Source organism: Nuphar pumila, chromosome 13 (assembly GCF_984573655.1).
Source record: "Nuphar pumila chromosome 13, dmNupPumi1.hap1.1, whole genome shotgun sequence".
Classification (NCBI taxonomy): Eukaryota; Viridiplantae; Streptophyta; class Magnoliopsida; order Nymphaeales; family Nymphaeaceae; genus Nuphar; species Nuphar pumila.
The window spans coordinates 26,975,752-27,002,203 of NC_143261.1; the positions used below are offsets into that span (position 1 = coordinate 26,975,752).

The 26,452-nt window shown below is 40.9% G+C and overlaps 1 non-coding gene across 1 annotated transcript; it reads right to left on the reverse strand.

Annotated features, from left to right (window-relative positions):
- Nucleotides 1–19,324: 19,324 nt before the first annotated feature.
- On the reverse strand, nucleotides 19,325–19,427 carry LOC149818169 (small nucleolar RNA R71). The gene has a single exon (XR_016427538.1). It is a non-coding gene; the product is annotated as a small nucleolar RNA R71 (small nucleolar RNA).
- Nucleotides 19,428–26,452: the final 7,025 nt, after the last annotated feature.

A 26,452-nucleotide genomic window follows, 5' to 3' on the forward strand; every position in this document is an offset into this window, starting at 1 on the left:
TAATGCGATAACGATTTGTACTAATGAAGATAAAATCTTGCAGCGATGATTACTTAAGAATGCTAAATATTTCAAAGATTTATACTAATGAAAGTTGAATGCTAAAGCGATAACGACTTGTACTAAGGAATACAAAATCCTATAATGATCATTACTTTAAAATGTTAAACATTAGAACAATTTATACTAATGAATGTTAAATGCTAATGCGATGACGATTTGTACTAATGAAGACAAAATCCTATAGTGATGATTACTTAAGAACACTAAACATTTCAACAATTTATATTAATAAATGATAAATGTTGAAAGGATTACAAACAATTTTAAACTATTTACCTTATTTAATTACAGACCATCTAAAATGAACTTAGCATTATCCTCCTTGACATTTATTGTAGCCCATCGGCCGATCTTGAGAAAACCACAAATCGTACGGCCACACTGAGGACGCAAGGCGACAATATGCTTTCACACCCAGGCCTACAAAAACAATATATTAGTAAGACTATAACCTTTAATGATCTTAGTCTACAACGACCAAATATGTAATAAATAATTACCTGGACAAATGGCCAAAACCCTCTGACGATTTTTGTACCCTTACTCGCACAGTAAAGTTGACTGTACAAATGTGCGAGCATAGCAGCACCCCATGCATAGTTGTGGACTTCATCTAAGTCTTTCAAGAACTGCAACCACAGATAACTTAACCTCAAACCAGACAAATCCAAAAATAAAGTAAGTCCAAAAAAATAAAGAAGGAAGTCGCGCAACTCTTGGTCAGCTCTTTCAGATGCACATGTTGCAGACCAGCCTTCCCATTTATTACAGAAAAAAGAAACTTTCATCGATGTGGAATTGCTTATATAAGAAATACATTGACCCCAGTCATCCATCGACATTCCTAGAAGGGTCATGCACTTGTCCCTTGCGTTATAATTTGAATCATGTGCCAGGACAGCACTTTCATGGCATTTAAGACCCATAATTTGTGTCATATCTTCAAGGGTTATGGTCATCTTAAAACAATCAAACTGGAATGTGTTTGTCTTATGATTCTACTTATTGACCAGGTGGGTCATGGTGTTTCAGCATGTTTCAAAATAATGTTGGTCCAGAAGGCCACCGAAGTGCATATTTCATAATCGGTTCTTCTGATATTCACTCAGCTATCCATATCACAACAGAACTACAGGCTACTGACACTGCCCTTTAAGCTTTTAACCTGATGCTATACTTCTTTTCTGACCTCTCTGTAACACAAAATATCATAATTCATATCAAATCAAAATTAGTCTCATTTGTACTTCTACACATCGTTACACACAGTAATTGTTATATATAATAATCATTGTACATTCGCTATCACTGTAATCGTATACATAATAATCGATATCAAAGTAATCGTTATACGTACTAATTGCTATACATAGTAATCGCTATACATAATAATACTTATCACAGTAAATCGTTACGTAATCACTATGCGTACTAATCGCTATTACGGTAATCGCTATACATAGGTCACGGTAATCGCTATACATAGTAATCGCTATCACAATAATCAATATACATAGTAATTGTTATCACAGTAATCACTATATATAATAATACCTATCACAGTAAATAATGACAGACATGAGCAATTTACATACCTTGGTCATATTTTTCTCCTCTTCATCCCCTCCTTCCATCCTGTCTTTCTTGTTGCTCCATCATTCGCTCCTCCTCTACCTTTCTTATTCTCTATTCATTATCTCCTTCTCATTTCCTCCTCTGTCTTTCTTGTTGCTCTTTCGCTCTTCCGCCTCCCTCATTTGCTTTTCTACTTCTTCCTTCTTTCGCTCCTTCGCCTCCCTCCTCTGCTTTTCTACTTCTTTATTGCTTTCTCTTTTCTTTTCTTTCTCCTCCTTTTTTCTTTCCCTTTCCTTCTCTTCCTTCTGCTTCTTTCTTTCCCTTCTCTTATGTTTTTCGTCCTCCTTCTCCTTCCTTTGCCTTTCCTTCTCTTCTTTGTCCTCTTTTTCCTTCCTTTGCCTTTCATTTTCTTTCTTGACCTCCTTCTCCTATCTTTGCCTTTCCTTCTCTTCCTCGTCCTCCTTCTTCTTTCTTTGTATTTCCTTCTCTTCCTTATTCTGATGATTCTTTCTTTGCCCTTCCTTCTCTTCCTTCTTCTCCTTCTTTTTCTTCAATTGCCTTTCCTTCTCTTCCTCCTTATCCTTATTCTTCATTTTCCTTTCCCTCTCATCCTCCTTCTTCTTCAATTGTCTTTATTTCTCTTCCTTCTTCTCTTTATTCTTTATTTGCCTTTCTCTCTCCTCCTCCTCCTTCTTTATTTGTCTTTTCTTCCTTTGCTTTTCATTCCTCTCCTCCTTCTTTCCTTTGCCTTTCCTTCTCTTCCTTCTTCTCCTTTTTCTTCTTCAATTGCCTTTCCTTCTCTTCCTTCTTGTCCGTATTCTTCCTTTTCCTTTCCCTCTCATCCTCCTCCTTATTCTTCAATTGTCTTTATTTCTCTTCCTTTTTCTCTTTATTCTTCCTTTGCCTTTCTCTCTCCTCATCCTCCTTCTTTATTTGCCTTTTCTTTTTTTGCTTTTCATTCCTCTCCTCCTTCTTTCTTTGCCTTTCCTGACAAGTTTATTCCTACACTTGAGATTCTAGTGTTTTAGATATTTATCCTCTTATGTTGGTATAAGGTAGCAACATTCAACTTTATCGAGAGTTTTCTTCTTTAATTTCATCTTGGTGTCAAGAGTTAGTTATAGAAATAGGAGATTAGATCTTAAGACATTTTTATTGGGTCTAATAGTCTCTAATAAGTCTTGAACCCTAAAAGACTAGAGCTTGATGAAAATGCATTCAAGTACACCTCTTGTCCTTAGGCAAATCCATTTTTAACCTTGGCCTTTATTCTAAAAAGGGTTTGTTATTTATTTTTGTCATCCCTTGAACTAAAATCTAATAATCATGGGATGCATGACTACCCAATTCAAGAAGGATGTTCCTATCTATCTAACCTTTGTCTCTAAGAATACCTAATTGAAGCCTGCCTCCTTGTCATAAGTTCTGGAGGTAAGTATTGACTTTCTTCTAGCATATACTTTTGTTTTTAATCTCTGCTTTAATGGTCATTTCATGATCAGAGCATGCCACAATGCCACAGTCCTAGAGGTAAGTATGCATTGCTCTTTTTTGTGCATACTTTTTCAATGTTTTTCTATTGAGATAGAAGAAAATGACTCCTCAAGGGGCCAACCTATAAAGCAGATTAAATTTGAAGGTATTCAACAACCAACTCTTTTCTTGGAGAGTTTGTCACCTAGATGAATTTTTATTGGATCTATATTTATGCATCAATAATAATTTTGTGCCCCTATAATTCATTCTTATAGACTCATGAGCTAGAATTATTAGATTAAAATGCATTGGTCTCACTGCATCACTTATCATTTCCTAGCACTTGGATATCCTATGTGATAAACTCTCATGTGTAGGGATACACTTGCAAGAAGGACCATCTTGAAGAGAGTTAGATCTGTTTTAGGACAAGATCCCTGACCATTAATGATCTTATAATGATGTGCCTAGCATCATGACGAAGTTGTATCCTCCTTCTATGATTGTTGGAGTCAAGGTGATAAGATAGCCAAGACCATTTTGGGTCTTGTCAAATAAGGTTAGATCAGTTCAAGGACAACTGAGATGTAAAGACTGTTGTGTAGTCTTGCCGAAAGAGGTCGGGTCAGTGTTTAGAGATAAATCGGGTCTCGTCAAACGAAGTCGAGCTGATTTAAGAATGTGTATGCTTGGTTGCCAGAGGTTCCTCCTTGCCTAAGAGATTTAGACTTTGGATGACTTTACATTCAAAGGTTTTAGATAGGTTCAAACTCTTTTGACATGCACTCACATGATTTTGACACAAAGGCATCATTGAAAATGGTCTAAAAACAAACAATAGAAAAGTGTTTGACAAAAGCTTCCTTAGTCTTGTCAACAGAAATGTATGCTTCTGCAATGAAGAAGATGGCTTGGACCCTAGAAAAAACTTTTTGAATTTTTTTGTCTTTTCTTATTTTTTTGGATTTTCAAAAATTTTCTATTTTTTAGTTTTTTTTTTTGTTTTTCAAAATTCAAGTTTTTGAAGGCTTACCTGGGGACGTGGGTTGATGATCCATGTGGGACATTTTTTTTTCTTTATACCATTGTGACTCTGCCCTGACCTGTGGTTACCTTTCTCTAAGCACACTCATCTTTTTCAAAAGGAGAGAAAGATGAGCTCAAGTGATCATTTGACTTATGTGCGCTTAGTCTAAGTTGATGCAAAGGAAGTGTCAATGTAACGCCCCAGATTTCCAAAACAAAGCTAAATTAAAATTTTTCATGATTTTTTTTTTCTTTGCAGCGGAACTTAGAAAAACTTTTAGCAGCGGAATAAGACGATAATGAGTCGTCGGTTTTAGAAAACTCCGAGCACGTTGCAGGTATGTGGCCAAGCAACTCATTGACCACCAAAGTATTCCATTTTATCGAAAACCACATGTTTATTACAACACTACTGCTTAGAAAAGCAATGTAGGTTCAATAAAAGGAAGCAGTACAAAATCTGTCTAGAGAAACCCTGGAACTCGATGTCGCCTTGCTCCACATATCGCCACGCAGGTCCAACACCTGAAATCCCCATTAAACGGGGTCAGAACCACTGATGGTCTGGTAAGCATGCAGTCATTCATCCATTCAACTCACGTACAATAATGACCACTCAGGGTCGTAATGCGCAATAACGACGCTCAAGCCTCCAAGACTTAGCGTATATCGCAAGAGCCTCCTCAGGGCTATGAGTTGAACATCTGCTCGAGTCCTCATGACTTAGAGCAAGCCTTTTCAGGACTGTGATTTGAATAGCCGCTTAAGTCTCTATGACTTAGCCATGACCTCTTCCGGGTCTCAAAGTGATGTTTAGCTCAAGTCTTCATACTTGTCACATCTGTATCCTACGCATCTAAGGACAACTCCTCGAGCTTCGCTTAGTCGTGCGGATACAACACGGGTCTTTGCCCAGTCGGTCCAGTAGTATATCGAACATGACACCTTCACAAAGGTTATGCAGGACTGACTCAACACGTCATCCACTCATACATTCAAAGCATCGCTGTACCTAGAACTAATGCATTGTTTGATAATTAACCGCTCCCGCCTTTGGTACACAGGTAGAGCTATTGTCCGGGCATCAACGCGACGTTCTGGGGGTTGATTATTCTATGTATTTTAGATACCCCAGAGGCCTGTTGACCCTATCCATAGTAGGGCAGTGTGTTTCAACTGGGAGAACCCTACTAGGCCCATATTCGGATGCATCCTCTACTTGCAGTAGTTGGGTTCAATCCTTAGATCTTAAGGATAACCACGACCCCAAAACCCATGAGTGACTGAGGCCATCGTGGACTCTATCAGGTCCAAAGTAAAATACATGTCACTCAAGGTTGTACCATCACTGTCATTCCACAGTGAGCATAATTCCTGAAGGGGTCTGTCAGTCTTACAATTACTTGGACAGAATCTGCATGCCATTTAGACAGCCCGTGCTTTTAGCACTACGGGAGTATGTACCCGACCCCATTCAGTCTGCCCCAACACAGTCATTACTGAGGGGGTACCCCTAACACGATTTTCAACCGCGGGGTATGTGCGACCTTAAGTCTTATTCATATGCATGCAGAACACCGCTCTTGGCACTTCGGTCACTACGAGCATCACACCTCTTTGGGTGGAAACAACACATTCTTGCTCTTCGGCCCTTACGAGTCTGGTTGTGTAACCGTTCTCAATGAACATGCATATAACTCGATCTAAATAGATCGGCTACTTGGCGTATTTTTACGCGACGAGTACAAACCTAGCCAAGGCGCAACCTCTACTCCGGCTCAGCGGCCCTTACGAGCAAGGTTCCCTTGTAGGCACAAGGATACGAGCCGATCTGGCATCGTTTCGTCAACGGACATCATTATGCCATTCAACTGGTTCTGGCAGCTCTTCTGCCAACCATTTCGTCAGCACCTCCCCTGCTCTATCGGTAGCGGTGCGACGAACCCTTCTACGTTTATAGAAGGCAATACATGAACCGGGTAGCACTCTGCTATATGTCAGAGTATCCTGTTACGTTCTTTCTGAGCTATTCTTAGCTTCTTCAGAAATTTCAGCAGCACTTCCTCTCTTTTACGGAGAAAGCGTGAGTTTCTTTTATCCATTTCAGCGGCATCTCCCCTCTTTGGTAGGAAATCGCCACGCTTAATTCGAGGAAATGGATGCGCACCGTTGTGCGTACTTTGCATCCATCAAGGTTGCAGGAACCCTGGGCCATAGCCAGGCCATACGTAATTGACTTAGTCTTTACGTAAAGAGCATTTTGCCAAAAAGTGAAGCCTTTCCAATAAGGGCTTCATTCGTCAAGCAGAATCTTGAACGAGGAGCGGTCAGGGAATCGCATTGGCGATTTGGAGTTTGGTCTCCATTTTGAACGCTCATTTATGCGCCATATATGTAGTATAAGCAGAAGCATGTGCTTTATACAGTGGCGGCGTAAAGAAATGCATATACTATTGTTCAGGGTGTGTAACTGAACGAAATATTCTACATATATAACAAAACAAAAGCCTTGGCATCGTTCGACGCGATGGCGTAAGTAAATACATTGCAGAAAGCAGGAGTCTTGGCATCGTTCGACGCGACGGCGTAAATAAATGCATAATCGGAAGTGCAGTAATCGGAAGTGCAGAAAACAGGGAGCCTTGGCATCATACGACGCGACGGCAAAGGTAAATTATATAGTCTGTGCGATATAGGACGCGTCGGCAGAATCAGCAGATATACACCTAGATTCGTATCCAACGATAGTTACGAGGCGAGCGGGTGAACACCGAAGTGTTCTGAAGGGCTCAACCAAGAACTAGGGCGAGATACCATTTTAAAAACGCATATACTGCGTATTTGAACATAGATATATCCGACGATAGTTCCGAGACGAGCGGGTGAACACCGAAGTGTCTAAAAAGGGCTCAATCAAGAACTAAAGCAAGATACTACTTCAGAAAGTATATTCTATATACAAACAGTCAAATACTTGAGAGAGATGGATCAACGAAGCGAACTTACTTCAAATCGTGGAAGAAACGGCTCCGGGTCGCTTCTTTGGCTTCGAGCCTTCCTTCGAGAGGTCAGACTAAGTCAGATGAAGCTGACTTAGTTGAGAAAGAGGGAGAGTAGGTCAAGCTACTCAACCTAAGTGGTTTGAACCAAACAGAGTTCGGTCCAAGTCAACTGGGTTCAGCAGGTTCGAACTCAACTCAAGTAGGCTAAGTCTGGGTTCAGAAATCCAAACCAGAATCTGGACCAAAAAGGACTTTGACTTTGACTTTGACTTTAAACCCAACTAGGTTCAAGTCAAGTCAACTGGGTTTGGACCAGGTCAAGTGGGTTCAGACCCAGGTCAGGTGGGTTAGGACCAGGTCAGGCAGGCTCAGGCTAAGTCAGGCAGGCTCAGACCAGGTCAGGTGGGCTCAGATGGGCTAGGCTAGGTAGGGGAGGTTTAGGAGAGAGAGAGAAGGCAAGAGAGAGAGGGGGGGTCGATTTTTATGAGAAGAGAGAGAGTGGGGAGGGCTATTTATAGCCCAAGCCCACCTCCTCTTGGGTTTTTCCATGCCCCTTCTACCCCCTTGGCTTCTTTTTAATTCCAAGAGGTTCCTTGGTGTGGGGCCCACTTGGATATTCCATGGGATATTTTTGTGGGTCCCACCAGATATTTTTTGAGGAATATTTCTGTGGGTCCCACCAATATTTCCGTGGGTCCCGCAAGAATTTCGGGTTTTCGGCGATTTTTTTCCGAAAAATTCTGAGTACGCCATTCTCTTCGTATTGACGTAACTAAGAAAGTTGGCTCGAGGAAATCCTTTGATTTTGTTTAGTTAGGAAGTTATGGCTTCCAGAGTGTTTGAGCATATATTCACAAAGCGACGAATATCTCAAGTATAATTGGTTCGTACAAATCGATCTCATTCGTATTTCGGGTTCAGATGCTATTTTTACTTGAAAATGCCTCGTGAATTTCTTCAGAAAGATACTGAAAAATTATGGGTCTTACATCATTACCCCCTTAAAGGAATTTCGTCCGCGAAATTCAGTTAAGAGTACTAAGTGCGTAACTTGGGATATTTCTCCCATATGTTAGATTCATAATGTTATTCACTTAGTTCAACATCGTATTTATCCCAATCATAACCTCATATCATTATTCTCGATCGATGAGGTATGCTTCTTATATCTGAGTTCAAATTACGCTACAACCACGATAGTTTTGTTGAATCAATGTTCTTTCAACCGGCTATCAACATAGTCATCTTGTGTAACTATTCCATACACATAGATCATTCTTCTAGAGATTAACCATATTGGAATAAGTCCCCTGTCAGACTACCTGATATTGGAAACGTACCTCCTCACAGGTTCGCCCTCGTCAGACTTACCTGATATTGGATCAGTACACCCTCACAGAATCATACTAGCTAAGCTACTGATTTTGGAACATATACACTCGCACGGAGCTGTATACCTTCACAGGCTCACTCTGGCTAGACGATCTGATCTTGAATATGTAAAACCTCACAGGACTCTCTTCTTGGGAACAATTCCTCGACGGTTTATTTTATTAAGTAACTTTTAACATTCTAATTACGCAAACTTAATTTCTCAATCATGGGGTCTATAGCCATAAATTTTGGGCATAAGCACTTAAGATTTTTATTTGACAAATCCAAAATTACTTTACAGAGCAAGGATTCATATCTATCCAAATGACCGTACACAAGGTCATAAGCCACTTGTCTCAAGCATTCATTGGATCTTGTCTTTCAATTGCTTCTTACCCAACACAACTCTATCTATCAAGGTATCCAGATTCCCTGATATGGTCATCATTCATGAGTTGTTCGGCTGTCACCGCATAGACACGACCTGCCACAGGTTTCTACTCTATCCTGGGTAGTGGCAGTCGTTGTTGTTGTATTTGTTGAGAGGGTCCTCCAGATCCCATATTTCTTCGTTGAAGATCTGATGCCTTCTTGCGGCATTCTCTTACACGATGCCCTGGTTTGCCGCAATACAGGCAACCTCCCGTATCGTGAGGACAAACCCCTCTGAGATGATCTGAGCTACACCTTGGGCATCGAAAATTAGACTGTTGGTAGGGCTGATTGGCTTCTACCATCTGTAATGGCCGCTCGGCCGGTGGAGTAAAGTTGTTCTCCTGAAAATCCCTCTTATAAAAAGTTGGTCGTGATTCTTGGCCACCGGGGAACGTCCTCTTATTGTTCCCATTACTTGCTACCGGTCGCTTTACTACGACCCCTTTGCATCGCTCCCAGTCTGCACTAATCTTTGAAGCTGCTGCCACAGCGGCTTGAAATGTTTGGGGCATGCTAGTTATGACTCGAGATCGTAGCCCTTCCCGAAATCCATTGATATATTTATCAGCCCTCTCTTGGTCAGTATCGAATAACCGAGAGCAGTACCGCTCAAGGTTCTGAAACTTGGTAGTATAGTCGATAAAACTCATACCACCCTGCTCTAGTTCCAGAAACTCCATCTTTTTCTTATTTCTTGAGTGCAACGGGAAGTAGTTATCCAAGAAAGTTCTTTGAAAGTCAGTCCAAGGAATGACTTCGACTTGTGAGAACTGGATAACTTAGTGGTATCTCACCACTTCCGTGCATTATCCTTCAGCCTATAAGTGCCGAAGTTAGTCTTTCTATCCTCTGGTACTCCCAATACCAGGAATGCACGCTCTGTTTCCTCGATCCAGCTTTCTGCAAGCTCTGGATCGGCACTGCCAACGAAAACAGGTGGGTCGAGTTTGAAGAACTTTTCATATGTTATTCCTCCAAGGTTCTCATTGCGAGGTAGGGCTGGTGCTTGCCTTGATTCATGAATGGCAGACACAAGCCTGTTGAGTGTCTCCAGCAGGAAGCCCTGCGTATGGGACTCCTCGCTCGGCATGGTTCTCCTCGTCCTAGGAGCCATTTTATCTATTCACACAAATACACCCAAATCAGAGAAAGTATAAAATTTATACTTACAGTGCGATACCGCAAACACGACGGATCTTGAACCAGGTTTCTCAGACTCATGCTCTGATACCATTTCTGTAACGCCCCGGATTTCCAAAACAAAGCTAAGTTAAAAAATTTCATGAATTTCTTTTTTTTTTTTCTTTGCAGCGGAACTTAGAAAAACTTTTAGCCGCGGAATAAGACGATAATGAGTCGTCGGTTTTAAAAAACTCCAAGCACGTTGCAGGTATGTGGCCAAGCAACTCATTGGCCACCAAAGTATTCCATTTTATCGAAAACCACATGTTTATTACAACACTACTGCTTAGAAAAGCAGTGTAGGTTCAATAAAAAGAAGCAGTACAAAATTTGTCTAGAGAAACCCTGGAACTCGATGCCGCCTTGCTCCACATATCGCCACGCAGGTCCAACACCTGAAATCCCTATTAAACGGGGTCAGAACCACTAATGGTCTGGTAAGCATGCAGTCATTCATCCATTCAACTCACGTACAATAATGACCACTCAGGGTCGTAATGCGCAATAACGACGCTCAAGCCTCCAAGACTTAGCGTATATCGCAAGAGCCTCCTCAGGGCTATGAGTTGAACATCCACTCGAGTCCTCATGACTTAGAGCAAGCCTTTTCAGGGCTGTGATTTGATTAGCCGCTTAAGTCTCCATGACTTAGCCATGACCTCTTCCGGGTCTCAAAGTGATGTTTAGCTCAAGTCTTCATACTTGGCACATCCGTATCCTACGCATCTAAGGACAACTCCTCGAGCTTCGCTTAGTCGTGCGGATACAACACGGGTCTTTGCCCAGTCGGTCAAGTAGTATACCGAACATGACACCTTCACAAAGGTTATGCAGGACTGACTCAACACGTCATCCACTCATACATTCAAAGCATCGGTGTACCTAGAACTAATGCATTGTTTGATAATTAACCGCTCTCGCCTTTGGTACGCAGGTAGAGCTATTGTCCAGGCATCAACGCGACGTTCTGGGGGTTGATTATTCTATGTATTTTAGATACCCCAGAGGCCTGTTGACCCTATCCATAGTAGGGCAGTGTGTTTCAACTGGGAGAACCCTACTAGGCCCATATTCGGATGCATCATCTACTTGCAGTAGTTGGGTTCAATCCTTAGATCTTAAGGATAACCACGACCCCAAAACCCATGAGTGACTGAGGCCATCGTGGACTCTATCAGGTCCAAAGTAAAATACATGTCACTCAAGGCTGTACCATCACTGTCATTCCACAGTGAGCATAATTCCTGAAGGGGTCTGTCAGTCTTACAATTACTTGGACAGAATCTGCATGCCATTTAGACAGCCCGTGCTTTTAGCACTACGGGAGTATGTACCCGACCCCATTCAGTCTGCCCCAACACAGTCATTACTGAGGGGGTACCCCAAACACGATTTTCAACCGCGGGGTATGTGCGACCTTAAGTCTTATTCATATGCATGCAGAACACCGCTCTTGGCACTTCGGTCACTACGAGCATCACACCTCTTTGGGTGGAAACAACACACTCTGGCTCTTCGGCCCTTACGAGTCTGGTTGTGTAACCGTTCTCAATGAACATGCATATAACTCGATCTAAATAGATCGGCTACTTGGCGTATTTTTACGCGACGAGTACAAACCTAGCCAAGGCGCAACCTCTACTCCGGCTCAGCGGCCCTTACGAGCAAGGTTCCCTTGTAGGCACAAGGATACGAGCCGATCTGGCATCGTTTCATCAACAGACATCATTATGCCGTTCAACTGGTTCTGGCAGCTCTTCTGCCAACCATTTCGTCAGCACCTCCCCTGCTCTATCGGCAGCGGTGCGACGAACCCTTCTACGTTTGTAGAAGGCAATACATGAACCGGGTGGCACTCTACTATATGTCAGAGTATCCTGCTACGTTCTTGCTGAGCTATTCTTAGCTTCTTTAGAAATTTCAGCAGCACTTCCTCTCTTTTACGGAGAAAGCGTGCGTTTCTTTTATCCATTTCAGCGACATCTCCCCTCTTTGGTAGGAAATCGCCACGCTTAATTCGGGGAAATGGATGCGCACCGTTGTGCGTACTTTGCATCCATCAAGGTTGCAGAAACCCTGAGCCATAGTCAGGCCATACGTAATTGACTTAGTCTTTACGTAAAGAGCATTTTGCCAAAAAGTGAAGCCTTTCTATAGGGGCTTCATTCGTCAAGCAGAATCTTGAACGAGGAGCGGTCAGGGATTCGCATTGGCGATTTGGAGTTTGGTCTCCATTTTGAACGCTCATTTATGCGCCATATATGTAGTATAAGCAGAAGCCTGTGCTTTATACAGCGGCGGCGTAAAGAAATGCATATACTATTGTTCAGGATGTGTAACTGAACGAAATATTCTACATATATAACAAAACATAAGCCTTGGCATCGTTCGACGCGACGGCGTAAGTAAATACATTGCAGAAAGCAGGAGTCTTGGCATCGTTCGACGCGATGGCGTAAGTAAATACATAATTGGAAGTGCAGTAATCGGAAGTGCAGAAAACAGGGAGCCTTGGCATCATACGACGCGAAGACAAAGGTAAATTACATAGCTTGTGCGATAAAGGACGCGTCGGCAGAATCAGCAGATATACACCTAGATCCGTATCCAACGATAGTTACGAGGCGAGCGGGTGAACACCGAAGTGTTCTGAAGGGCTCAATCAAGAACTAGGGCGAGATACCATTTTAAAAACGCATATACTGCGTATTTGAACATAGATATATCCGACGATAGTTCCGAGACGAGCGGGTGAACACCGAAGTGTCCAAAAAGGGCTCAATCAAGAACTAAAGCAAGATACTACTTCAGAAAGTATATTCTATATACAAACAATCAAATACTTGAGAGAGATGGATCAACGAAGCGAACTTACTTCAAATCGTGGAAGAAACGGCTCCGGGTTGCTTCTTTGTCTTCGAGCCTTACTTTGAGAGGTCAGACTAAGTCAGATGAAGCTGACTTAGTTGAGAAAGAGGGAGAGTAGGTCAAGCTACTCAACCTAAGTGGTTTGAACCAAACAGGGTTCGGTCCAAGTCAACTGGGTTCAGCAGGTTCGAACTCAACTCAAGTAGGCTAAGTCTGGGTTCAGAAATCCAAACCAGAATCTGAACCAAAAAGGACTTTGACTTTGACTTTAAACCCAACTAGGTTCAAGTCAAGTCAACTGGGTTTGGACCAGGTCAAGTGGGTTCAGACCCAGGTCAGGTGGGTTAGGACCAGGTTAGGCAGGCTCAGGCTAAGTCAGGCAGGCTCAGACCAGATCAGGTGGGCTCAGGTGGGCTAGGCTAGGTAGGGGAGGTTTAGGAGAGAGAGAGAAGGCAAGAGAGAGAGGGGGGGTCGATTTTTATGAGAAGAGAGAGAGTGGGGAGGGCTATTTATAGCCCAAGGCCACCTCCTCTTGGGTTTTTCCATGCCCATTCTACCCCTTGGCTTCTTTTTAATTCCAAGAGGTTCCTTGGTGTGGGGCCCACTTGGATATTCCATGGGATATTTTTGTGGGTCCCACCAGATATTTTTTGAGGAATATTTCTGTGGGTCCTGATGATGCATGAAATGCACATCATGTAAACAAGTTTTTCATGCGTTTTGTATCAAGTTTAAGGTTTTAAACCCATGTTTAGATGTGTTTTGATAGTAAGGGGCTATGGTTCGGATTTCAGAAAAATCGGAGTTAAAATGAGAGAGTTATGGCTATTTCAGTGTTTGGGCACGGATTTCGAGGTGGATCGGATCCATATCCGACCCAATTAGGTCAATTGGACCTTGGATCAACTCTTAGAAAGCCCAAAACCCAACCCACACACCTATCCATACCCATTTCAAAAAGTTTTTCTAAAAACCCCCCAGAAAGTGGCGCCTAGCAATATTTTATTTTTTAACACTCTTTCTGAAAAATGTCAAAACTATAAATAGTTTTTTTTCAAGAACCCTAGGCGTCTTTGGCTGTGTTTGGACGCCCCCTACAGTGACTCTACAGCAGCAGCTCCTTCCTCTCCATCTTCCCCAAGTGTTGGCCATTGAAGATCGACCTATGCTTGATTTTCAAGCATATTTTCAAGCTTTCTTTGGTTTCTTTTCCTTTCTTTCTTATTCCTTGCTGTCTTTTGACCATTTTTCTGTACTTTTGCAGGTGTAGCAGAGGTGGAGACCATTAACCTTGGGCGGGAGTGCGCAACACACCACCAAGGTGAGCCGGCCCTACCTCCATCCGGCTTTCTACACCCTCCGATCGCGAATCGGCTCACATGCCATCATCGATGGATCTCCAACGTGTAGCAGCTGCAATAGGTGCCGTTTTTGGTGAAGTACAGCATCCTTGAACTGTAGAAGACGTCTACATCCAGCCACGGTCCGCTCTTCTTCACCCCCCCCGGTCGTCGGATCTTCCAAAAGGTAGGTCTTCTTCTTCCTTCTCTTCTAGATAAAACCGATTTGTGTGTGTGGTTTTTATTTTGTTATTTTCTGTATGTTTCTTGTTTTTCTTTTTATTTCAACCTTAGAATAGTATGCGTGCACAGACCAGCACGTTAGATTAGGTTTTCTTTCATTGGTTGTGTATTCGATTTGTGTTTTTCTATCGTTTTTTATCTAAAACGTGCAAATCGGCAAGAGGCTTTTCTAGTCGATTTGGGTTTTTGTTTCCAGCGTGTTATAGGTGTTTTCTTTTTAGAAAATCTCAGACACAAATTTCATTTTGATTCATCTTAGTCGTTAGGTTTGTTTGTGTGTTGTTTTTGCTTGAAAAGAAGAAAAATCGGCTAGACTTTTTCTAGCCGATTCTTGATTTCTACAAAAATATTTTTCTGTTTTGCTATTTTTGTTTTGTCCAGCTTGTGTCTTGTATTGTGTTGCTGAAAATCTCATTCGGAAATTTCATTTTAGATTATTCTAAGTAGTGGGTTGTGCGTGTGTTTCGTTTTGATTTTATTTTTGAAAAAAAGAAAAAATCGGCTAGGGATATTCTAGCCGATCTTTATATTTTTGTAAAAAGGGGGTTTAGAGTGGTAAGTTGTGTTGCTTGCTGTGTGTTTAGTGTGTTAACAGTAGCATAAATTGGTGTTAGTCGTTCCATTGTTTTAGGATTGGTTTACTTAATTGTTTTAATCATTTTTCGTTTTGGTGTTTGAGTGTATTATTGAAAATTATAAAAATCAAGTTTTCTTTAATTTTTTTTTTTTATGATTTTAAGTCCAGCATAGTGATGTTATTGTTAGCCTTTGTGTAATTAGGAGTCATTTTTAATATTTTCTAACTTAGTTTTATCAAAATAGTAGTTACTTGGTTTTATTGCTTTTCGTTAGTTTATAATTTTATATATTTTTTTTTATTTCTTTTTATTTATTTTCGTGTAGTTCTTCTTCTTCCCCGAGGTGGGCGGCAGCCATTAGAGCTCTCCTTGAGCTCTTGGTCGATTTTTAGAAAGTCTTAATGGTCATTAGTTGAGTTAGGAAGGTGTCTAGGTTCAATGTATTAGGGTTTATTGTTTTAGCCGTTTTTAGGGTTGTATTTAGGTAAGTTTTGGAATTAGGTTAGCATTACTTCCTAGGAAATCGATTTTCCATTTATGTTCTTTTGTTCCCTAGGTATAATTAAGTCTATTAGTTTAGAAAGTAGCATCCATTGAAGTTGGCGATTTTTGAGAAGGGAGGTAATTAAAGTAATTGAAAATTGGAAAGCTTTTGGAAAAAGGATATTCTTCAAAAATTGTGTGAGGCATTTAAGGAAAATTTGAATTTTGAATGTGTATTAAAGAAGGAGTTACTCCTTAACTTTGGAAAGTGTTTTGCAATTAAACCAAAATTCCAATCTAGGTTACACGATTTCCATAGAGCATTAAAAGCATTTTAATTCCATCTTGAAAAGCAAAAATCGTGGATGTCTAGATTGGCCTTTTCAGATTTCCAAAAAGGCATTAAAGGCAATTAAGGAGTGTAACTCCCTCTTTAAATGGGGCGATTTTTGAGAATCCAAAGCATTTCAAAGTTTGAATATTGGTAATTATTACATTCCTTTTTCCAACCTCCTCCATTAAAATCGTGAACTTTGGATTAATTGTAGCTTAATTAGGAGGTTACTACTTTAGTCTAGACCTAACCTAGTCAAACCGAGCCTAGGTCGAGTCAACCCCTAGTCGACACCCCCTTTGAGCCTAGTCAAAACCTAGCCTAGCCCAAGTCAAAGCCTAAACCGCATTTAGGTCGAGTCTACGACCAAAGCCCAACCTTAGTCAAGCTTAGTGGAGTCAACCCTAACCTAAGTTGGGTCAACCTAGTCTACCTAACCTATCTAAGTCAAACCTAGTTGATTCCACTTAGTTCAAGCCTACCTAAACCGAGTTCATCCTAGTCTTGCTAGACCTAAGCCCAAAACCCAACCTTGGTCAAACCTAGTCAAAGACCTAACTCGGGTAAAAACTTAGTCTAAACCTAGTGAGTCAAACCGAGCTTACCTTAGCCCATTCGAGCCTAGTCGAACCTAAGTTGAGTCCAATTTAGTTGAGTCTAAGTCAACCCGAATCTAGTTGACTAAGTCTATCCTAAACCAAGTTCAAACCCTAGCCTAGCCTAAGTCCAAGTCAAGACCAATCCGAGATCGAGTCAACCTTAGCCAAACCCAACCCAACCTTAACTAAGGTCAACCCGAGTCCACCTAAGTCAACCGAACCTAGTTGATTAAGGTAACTCAAAACCGAATCCAATTAGTGAGTCAACCTTAGCTTGAACCTATCTCTTTCAACCTAGTCAAATCGAGCCTACCTAATCCCATCCGAGTGCATTCCAACCCAAACTGAACCTACTCAAGTCGAAACCGATCCTAGTCGAGTCAACCAAGTGAAACCTAACCTTAGCCTTCGTTCTTTAGTTAAGTAAGTCATTTCTTATTATTTCTTTTGATTTCTATATTAATTAGTTTATTTATCTAATTTAGTTTTAGTGTAGAAGTGTGTGTACGTATAGCGTATTTATTTAGTATGTATGAAATGTGTTTCATTGTGGTTTGAATGATAGTTAGATATTAGTTAACTTAGTAGTTAGATTGTATTTTATTATTGAGCATAGTTGAATTTCCATTGTTAGTTAACTTCGTTCTAGTCATAAACTGCTTGTAGTGTTTTGTTCGTCGTGCATTTAGTGTTTTCCTAATATTCATCTGCATACACACTGTTATACAGTGTCATTTAGATTGCATTAGGTGTAGATTACATTTGATAGGGGGTAAATAGGTTCATAAAGTGAATAGTGCACTCAAATAAAAACCAGATTTTTGCCCTGGCGTAACAGAATTATTTTCTGAGCAAAAATTCTGTGTTTTCCAAATTTTTTTCTTCTATTCACTTTATTGACGTGTTATTTAACTACAGACCAAATTTCAGCTCATTCGGAGTTGATTTGGTCTGATTTTTAAGCGTTTTGCGAAAACCGCTTTTTCTGGATTTTAAATTACAGGACTGGCGATATCCTGATTTTTCTCACATTTGAAACGCTTATATCTGGAGTTCCAGATACTGTTTTTCAATTCTGTAAAAATTGTCGTTTTGTTCAATCTGTCAGTTGCAGAACAGAACAAATTTCGGAAAAATCGGACCTCGTTTGCCCTGTCAAACAGTGGTTTTCCGATAACCTGTCAGAATGCTATTTTACACTAATTAGAGGCAGTTTCGTAATTTTCTTAATTTCGGCCTTTTAGATTTGTTTTTAGTAGTTTCTGCATTTTAGGAGTTGCATCATCATCATACAGCATTAGTAGAGTTAAATTGGTTAATTTTAGCATTAATTTAGTATTTTAGTTAATTTTTACTTGATAAATAGTATTTGCTTTACAATTTTCGTAAAATTAGAACTAGTCTTAGTCATTGTTTTCGTTATTAGAATAGAAAACTAACTTTGTATTTTTCTGCATTTTTAGGTTGAAAAACATATTTAGTGTCCAGGGATATTGTCCAAGTGAGAAGATTCTTTAAGTGGCGAAAAGACGGAAATACCCTTGGTGTGGAGCAGAAGACTGATTGCTTGTTTACTTTTCTTTTAGTGTTTAATTGCAGTTGTACTAACTTTGTAATTGTAGGTTGACATTTGGCATTAATAAATTGAATTTTATAGAAATATTGTGTTTAATTCCTGTTCCCTGAGGATCGACCCGTACTTACCACTTTGTGGAAAGTCGGTTTTTATATTTTTGGTTGACGATTTTCCAAAGTTTTATTGAAAATAATTGTTTTAAAAAAAGAGCATTCCAAAATATCAACCAAATTTTGGCGCCGTTGCCGGGGAACGGCGAATTAATTACTTTATTTCTTAGAGTTTAATTTATTATTATTTTGTTTTAGTTAGTTAATTAGTTGTTTTCTTTTTAGTTAGTAGGATTAGTAAGTGAATATAGGATTAACATAGTTAGTAAATATAGGATTCACATATTGTTCTTTTTAGGATTCACTTAATTATCATTCTGCAAGGAGCGATTAGACAGGTGGGTTTTAGAAAAACATAGTTTGTGATTTCCTGTATTTATTTGTTTTAGCATTTTAGAATAGTTTACTTTGTTATTTAATTATTTAGTATAGAATTCTGACATAGCTATATAGCATATTTGTTTGTTTTTAGTTACTGTTATTTGCTTATTTACATTTTAGTATCTGTGCTAGTTTAATTTTTTTTTAGTTAGGTCGTTTGCTTACATCTGGTCTTAGTACCAGTGTATGCAGGGTCGACGAGGTCTAGGAACCCCATTACACCCATTTGTTGACAACCCAGAGAGAATTTTACATTCTCATCGAAGTTCGGCAACAATGGCTGACATGGATCCTCCACCTCCACCCCCAGTTCTTTCACGCCCTCTGCGGGAATACTTCATTCCCACAGACTATGTTCAGGCATCCTGCATTCGGAGACCCGATGTAGGAGCGCCACATTATGAGATTAAGGCCAGCATTATTCAAATGCTTCCATCCTTTTATGGCCTTAGTCATGAGGATCCCTACCGACACTTAGATGAATTCCTCGAAATCTGTTCTACTGTTAAGATACAGAATTTCGATGATGATGCGTTGAGGTTGACTCTATTCCCTTTTTCATTGAAGGACAAAGCCAAGTATTGGCTAAAGTCCTTAGATTCTGTAGAAATAGAGTCCTGGGATCAGTTGCAACAGGAGTTTCTTCGGAAATACTTTCCCATTGGTCGCACGAACCAATATCGTAGAGCCATCACTAGCTTTTCAGAGTTAGATGGTGAGCGCTTTCATGAGACCTGGGAGAGAATGAAGGATCTCCTCAGGAAATGCCCCCATCATCAGGTGCCGAAATGGCAACTGGTGCAGAGTTTCTATGATGGATTGTCTGACAAGAATCGTTAGATGATCGACTCTTCATGCGGTGGGACATTCATGCTGAAGAGCGAGGACGAAGCATGGAGGCTATTTGATACATTGGCCGAGAATTCACTCCACCATGCTTCGAGCTCTCATTCTGATAGAGCCACACCCAGCATTCAGAAGAAAGCTGGCGTTCTTGAGATTGGTCCATCTATTGCACTGCAGTGTAAAGTAGACATGATTGCTCAGAAGCTGGACCAGCTTCTCTCAGGACCATCCACTACACAGCAGGTGTGTACTCTTTGTGCCAGTCCGGCACACAAGATCGCTGAGTGCCCTTCGGCAGCTCAGTACCCTGAATTTGTTCAAGAACAAGTTCAGGCAGCTCAGGGTTACGTCAGACCGCCAAATAACTCATTTTCATCGACATATAATCCGGGTTGGCGTAACCATCCCAATTTTTCTTGGAAGAATCCACAGTCTTCTATACAGATGCCTTCTTCCTCTCAGCCAGTTCGGCAGTCATCTTTTACTCAGCCATTTCAAAGACCGAACTATGCTCAGTCTTCTTCTTCTTCAGTTCCTTCCCCGATTCAGCAGGAGTCTGCCCCGCAGACATCTTTTGAGGAGAGACTTCTCCAGGCATTCCAAGAGGTGAAAACCTCTAATCAGAACGCCTTCGAGAAGTGTAGCCAGATTTTGAGCTCACATACGCAGTCCATTGCGAAGTTAGAGTCGCAAATGGGACAGTTAGCTGAGGCTATTAGTAGGAGACCCGAGGGTACATTGCCGAGTCAGGCTGTCATGAACCCGAAGGGTAAGGACCAGATGACTGGAGGCCTATTTCATACTGAGACACAGCAGCAGGCTAAATCAGTTATGGCCTTGAGGAGTGGACGTGAGTATCACGTTGAGAGTAGAGAGAAGATAGAGGAGCCAGAGACCATTGTTTCACCTACGTCGGCTCAATCATCATCCCCATCCCTATCATCACCTTCATCATCTTTATCCTCAGAGAAGAAGAAGGATAGGAGTGAGCCTTCTCGCAAAGAGGAGGAGCCAGCAGAGTATATTCCCCCACCACCCTATCCCAAAGCATTAGAGTCTCCTGGTTATAGAGGGAAGCAAGGTGCGAAGATCCAGGACATGCTTGATATCTTCAAGCATGTACAGATCAACCTACCTTTGCTCGATGCTATTCAGCAGGTGCCGGCTTATGCCAAATTTCTGAAGGAGCTATGTACGCAAAAGAGGAAATCCAGAGAGCGAGTTCCTAACAGGGTCCATCTGACTGAGCAGGTGAGTTCAGTACTTCAGCATCAGACACCACCAAAGCTCAAGGACCCTGGAGCCCCTATCATTGCTTGTACTATAGGGAACATCCGGATAGAACGCGCATTGCTCGATCTTGGAGCAAGCGTGAACATTCTGCCCGGATATTTCTTTGATTCTTTCGGGTTAGGGGAGATGAGATCGACTCCGATTACACTTCAACTGGCAGATCGTTCCGTCAAGGTACCGAGAGGTGTCTTGGAGGACGTGCTAGTTAAAGTGGATGACTTTTATTTTCCAGTCGATTTCATTATCCTTGATATGGAAGGAGTAGACAGCCAGCAACAGACTCCGATTATTTTAGGCAGACCATTCTTGGCGACTGCCAATGCGTGCATCAATTGTAGAACTGGAGCCATGGATCTCTCATTTGGCAATAGGAAGGTAAAGCTGAATATTTTCAATGCCGCGATGGGACCAGCAGGAGACATGGACTGCTTTCATGTAGACATTGCACAGGAGTTAGTGGAGGAGCAGCCCGAGTTGTACATTACTGAGGATTCTTTAGATTTGTACCATATAGAGAAGAATAGCGGTGTAGATAGTGTAGATGTGTCTAGAGTGTCGTCGGAGAGACCACCTTGGGGAGCAGTCAGGGAACCTCTTCCACCACTTGCGGAGACCCCCGCCAAATCGTCGATCGAGTCGCCTCCGAAACTTGAGTTGAAACCCTTACCGGATTCACTCAAGTATGCATACCTCGGAGATGATGAGACTCTGCCTGTGATCATCTCGTCCTTGCTCACTGAGGAACAGGAACAGAGATTGCTGACTATTCTTCGAGAGCACAAGGCAGCGATTGGATGGGGAGTAGCGGATCTAAAGGGGATTGATCCTTCATTCTGCATGCATAGGATCCATTGTAATGAGGAAATCAAGCCATTTAGGGATATGCAGAGAAGGCTAAATCCCAACATGAAGGAAGTGGTGAAGAAAGAGGTGGTGAAGTGGTTGGATGCCGGAATCATTTACCCTATTTCTGATAGTCAGTGGGTTAGTCCGATTCAAGTTGTGCCGAAGAAGTCAGGACTCACTGTGGTTGAGAATGAGAAGGGTGAGAGAATTCCGATGAGGACCACTACAGGATGGCGAGTCTGCATCGATTATAGGAAGTTGAATGTGGCAACTAGGAAAGATCATTTCCCATTGCCATTCATTGATCAGATCTTAGAGCGACTCGCAGGACAGAGCTACTACTGCTTTCTAGATGGATATTCAGGATACAATCAGGTAGCTGTCCATCCTGACGACCAAGAGAAGACCACGTTTACATGTCCTTATGGCACCTTCGCATTTAGACGTATGCCTTTTGGGCTCTGTAATGCCCCGGCTACTTTTCAGAGGTGCATGCTTGCTATCTTCTCGGACATGATTGATGATGTGATGGAAGTTTTTATGGACGACTTTTCTGTGTATGGCTCTTCTTTTGAAGATTGCCTCCACAAACTTGCTCGAGTACTGAGTAGGTGTGTGGAGACCAATCTCATCCTGAGTTGGGAAAAGAGCCATTTTATGGTCCAGGAGGGGATTGTACTTGGACACATTGTGTCCAAGCGTGGTATTGAGGTTGACAGAGCGAAGGTGGAATCCATTTCTCGTTTGACTCCACCCACCTCTGTGAGGCAGATTCGATCATTTTTAGGGCATGCGGGATTTTACAGGCGGTTCATAAAAGATTTCAGCAAAATCTCTCGACCGCTTTGCACGTTATTGGAGAAAGACCAGCCCTTTGTTTTCGGTGAGGATTGTATGAAGGCCTTTGAGATTCTCAAAGAGGCCTTGATTACTGCACCTATTTTGAGACCTCCAGATTGGACTCTCCCATTTGAGATTATGTGCGATGCTTCTGATTATGCTATGGGGGCCATTCTAGGACAACGCATTGATAGGAAGCCCTATGTGATCTACTATGCGAGTAGAACTCTGTCTGATGCACAGATGAATTATACTACGACAGAGAAGGAACTACTTGCGGTAGTTTTCGCATTGGATAAATTTAGGTCCTATTTACTCGGTTCGAAGGTGGTTGTCTATTCTGATCATTCTGCATTGAAATATTTGTTGAATAAGAAAGACACCAAACCGAGATTAATCCGTTGGGTCCTACTACTACAGGAGTTTGATCTCGAGATTCGAGATAAGAAGGGAAGCGAGAATGTAGTAGCAGACCATCTTTCCAGACTGATCGTGGAGACTACGCAGGATCAGAGACCGATCAGTGATTCTTTCCCCAATGAGCAGATCATGTCAGTCAGTACATCGCAGTTACCCTGGTTTGCAGATATTGTGAACTATCTGGTTTCGAGGCAGATACCTGAGCATTGGAACAAAAATGAGCGTGAGAGGTTCCTATCTCAGGTGAGGCACTATTATTGGGATGAACCGGAGTTGTTCAAATACTGTGCAGATCAGATCATTAGGAGATGCGTTCCGGAGGAGGAATACCAATCCATTTTGAATTTTTCTCATTCGTTAGCCTGTGGAGGGCATTTTAGTAGTAGGAAGACGGCTGCAAAGGTTTTGCAGTCAGGATTTTATTGGCCCACACTCCACAGGGACGCTCATGAGTTCTGTAGGCGATGCCTGCGATGTCAGCAGATTGGAAACATGTCCAAGAGGGACATGATGCCCTTGCTGCCGATTTTGATAGTCGAAATTTTTGATGTTTGGGGCATTGATTTCATGGGACCATTTCCGCCCTCATTCGGAAATTTATATATTCTGGTGGCGGTTGATTATGTGTCCAAGTGGGTCGAGGCTGTGGCAACCAAGACCAATGATCACAGAGTAGTGTTTAAGTTCATTAAGCACAACATTTTCAGTCGTTTTGGAGTGCCACGTGTGATGATTAGCGATGGTGGCAAGCATTTTAGGAATGTTCAGATAGCTTCTCTGCTGAGAAGATATTCTGTCAATCATAGATTCACCACTCCATATCATCCGCAGACTAGTGGACAGGTTGAAGTGTCCAATAGGGAGATTAAGCAAATTTTAGAAAAGACAGTTCGTCCGGACCGCAAGGATTGGTCCCAGCGCTTAGATGATGCACTTTGGGCATATAGAACTGCATTCAAGACTCCCATTGGCATGTCTCCGTATCGCCTTGTATTCGGGAAAGCATGTCATCTTCCTGTCGAGCTAGAGCATAGAGCGTACTGGGCTATAAAGAAATTGAATTTTGACCTCACCCAGGCTGGCAAAGAGAGAGCACTGCAGCTCTCAGAATTAGAGGAACTCAGGAATGATGCATATGAGAATGCCAAATTATACAAAGCTCGCACTAAAGCATTTCATGATAAGTATATTGTCAGAAAAGTGTTTGAGCCAGATCAGAAAGTGTGGCTATACAATTCTCGTTTACATTTATTCCCAGGGAAGTTAAGATCGAGATGGACAGGTCCATACATTGTAAAAGAAGTATTTCCCCATGGAGCAGTGACATTATTCGATCCTATGACCCAAGGTACATTCAAAGTAAATGGGCAAAGACTGAAGCCATTCATTTCAGATGCCTTACAGGATGGTGAGTGTGAGATAGTGCATCTCACGAAGGCATGAAGATTCGACCAGAGGGATGTATCATATGTACATTATTTATTTTTCATTTCAGAGTTTTTATTTATTTAGTATTTCATTTCACATGTGCTAATTTGTGTTTTGATGTATGCAGGATGAACTTAACAATTAGTGTATCAATTACCAGGTACAGAGAAGAGTTTTCAAAGAATTCAAGAATCAGAGGAAAATCAACTTCAAAAGCTCAGAGCAAATCAGGTTGTATCTATCCTTTCTCCCATATTTTTGTTAGTGTCTTTTAGTGTGCATTTGTATTACATTTTTATTCATTTTGTATGCCACTAGAGACAGTGTCATTCAAGCATGGGGGGGTGGTTTAGATGCATGCACACAAAAATACACAATTTTTTTTTTTTTTGTATGACTGGTAATCAAAGTAGGCATTTAAGAACAAAGTGTAGCATATATGATTGTTTTTGGCATAATCTAACAGTTTAAAAATTTTTTAAGCCCCATAAATTTTTTTTTCTGAACTGAATCAAATATAGTAGTTGTTTATGAGATAATTCAAAGAAAAGATAGTATTTGATTGTTAGAAAATTTTGAATCACTTTTGTATAAGTATGTGTTATCGTCGCGAAATTTTTCCCTCGTCTTCCCTTCCTTGCGGAAGAGAAAAAGAGAGAAACGCTTTCGCGATTCAAACTTTGACCGGATTTTGGAAATTGTTTTGAAATACTCGCCTCCGTTTTTAAAAATTGCGGGAAAATCCATGGGATGGGGCTCGACCTGTCGGTACGAGGTTCGACCGTTCCTGCCGCCTTTAACAGGGGTAATCGAACCAAGGACCAAAACTATGCTTGACTTGGTTAAATTATCGAAGTTATGTTCTATCCTAAATGCATAGAGAATTCAGGCATGTGCTATGAGATTTTGGAAAATGCCAGTTGGAAAACATGATGTATGCTTAGAAAAACTTTGGAGTTGGAAAGAATCTCTCAGGAAAAAGGTCAATTTCTCAGGAAACTCAGATAAAAAAAGGGGTTTTTGAAAACATGAGAAAGCTTATAAAGATGTGGAAAAATCCGAAATAGTTGAAAATCTTGGGAAAATGGAAGTGATTCTTGAGAAAAGATGGACTTTTTGAAAAGGGAAGCACTTCTTAGGAAAACTTGGACTTTGAGAGTTTTCTTAGGAAAATGATGGAAGATTTATAGGAAAGCTCATTGGAGAAGGAAATTCAAAACTTGGGAAATTGAAATCCTGGAAATTTTACCCTTGAAATACTTGGAAATCGATTTTGATCTTGGAAAAAGATTGGAAAACTCTTTTGAAGCTCTTAAGAAAATAACATTTTCCAGGGAAAACTATGGGGAAATTGACTTGGGAAAACCGATTTTGAAAGATTTTTAGAGTTTCTTGAGAAATCAATTTCTTGAGAATGAAATTTTCTTAAGAAAATCATAAGAAAACCAATGATTTCATGATGCAAATGATATGAGTGAATGAATGCACTTTGAAAAGATTTTCTAAGAGATTTGTTGGGAAAATGTGCATTAAGTCAAGATAAATCCTTCACATATCCTGACTGTGGCCATGAATATGCTCAGAATTTAGTTGATTTGATGCACATGATTTTGAAAACTTTGGAAATATGATGTGCATTTTAAGATAGCCTAAGAGTGTAGGCTCAATGTGACTAGTAGAAAGATGATGGATCTGGGTCTCGTCCATATTCCGACTAGGGCCGTAAATATGGATCCCACCGAGTCCATCAACTCCCTAAGAGTTGGTGCACGTGCCATTCGTGAACATCCATAGTGCTTTTGAAATAAAATGCATGAATCATATAATCAGGATATTGCATAAAATCAAACTATATGATATGCATCCTAGTCTAAGCAGGAAGTTAAATCTCTTATTCCAAAATTTACATTATTACATCACTAAATAAAGGAAATAAAAGAAATTTGCAGACTTCAGCTCCTTCTTTGGAATGTCCCTGCCAAGCTTGAAATAAAGTTAGCTCAAATATGTGGGTTTTTCCAAGATTTTCCAATAATATTATGAAATTATTGGACTTAATTGGATATAAACCCTATTCTCATGCTTCCTTGATATTTGAAATGATGAAAATGCTAGAAATTCAGTGAAAACAATT